The sequence below is a fragment of the Marmota marmota genome, unplaced genomic scaffold, assembly GCF_001458135.2.
Source record: "Marmota marmota marmota unplaced genomic scaffold, marMar, whole genome shotgun sequence".
In the NCBI taxonomy this organism is placed as follows: domain Eukaryota; kingdom Metazoa; phylum Chordata; class Mammalia; order Rodentia; family Sciuridae; genus Marmota; species Marmota marmota.
Genome location: NW_025999875.1, coordinates 77,948 through 79,101, shown reverse-complemented (window position 1 = coordinate 79,101; position 1,154 = coordinate 77,948).

Sequence of the window (1,154 nt, the reverse complement as noted above, 5' to 3'; positions counted from 1 at the left end):
AGGAGAGAGAGAGAGAGAGAGAGAGAGAGAGAGAGAGAGAGAGAGAGAGAGAGAGAGAGAGAGAACCTGAGCCAAAGCCTGTTTGGCAGATGCTGCTTTGTGAATTGCAGTTACATCAGACAAGTTTGCAGCTGTGGATTGTTAGATGTAGGCTTAGGAAACACTTAGGAGCTACAGGTCTCTGTTCCCCTTCTCTCAGAGGAACTGCAAACCCAAGAGACATCCCTAGGCAGAAGTACCAAATAAACCAGCTGTCAAGGGCTTACTTAGTGAGCAGTCTTCAAAGTTCAAAGAAGGTCCACTCCTTCTCCAGGTCAGCAGCATTGGTTTTGCACCCATTCTACATTCAATAGAAGCAGAAGGAACAACCCTAATCATTTTACAGCTAAGCAAGGACATATTTTTTCTAATGGTAAATGGAAATATAATTACCATCAGGCAGAGGTTACTGAGTAACCACTGAGGTTTCCCTGAGCCTTCCCTGCAGTCTGTGCTCTAGGTGAAACATGGGCCTTGCATCTAACCTGAGGGGTCAGGGAGCCAACTGCTTGCTTCAGGAAGGGAAGTGAGGCCGCCTCACAGTATGCCTTAGGCACCATGTCCTCAGTGTGTTTTGTGTGGGTAAAGGTGAGAAACAGGCTTTCCTGATAATTGCAAGGCAGAGTGGACCGGAACCCAGGGGCCCTGTATACTTGAAATGTTGATCAACAGTTCTGGCTACACTGAAGCAACTATGAGGGGTGTAATTGCATACAGGAAGATAAGGACATTGCCAACAGAGATAGCAACACAACACAGAAGGCCAAAAGACTGAAAACTAATTGCTGCTTTTTTATCAAAGAGATATCAGTCAGACTCTTGACCTCTGGAAACTGAGGAACTGAATTAGAATTAAACAGAGAGAGAGAGCATAAGCTCCTAGGGTATGGTCATCAGGGGTGAATTACGCCATGAGTAGATGAATGAATTATGCCATGAGTAGATGAAGGGTCCACACTATGGCCATTGGCTCTGGACAAAAGAAGAGAAAATTGTTTTCTCTACATCCTAGTTGGGGAGACAGGAATTTTCCATGTGAAATATATATGCAGTGGCAGAATGAGTTCTGTGTTAGAAAATCTAAATATGATTTTTGAAAATTATATTTTCAAAAT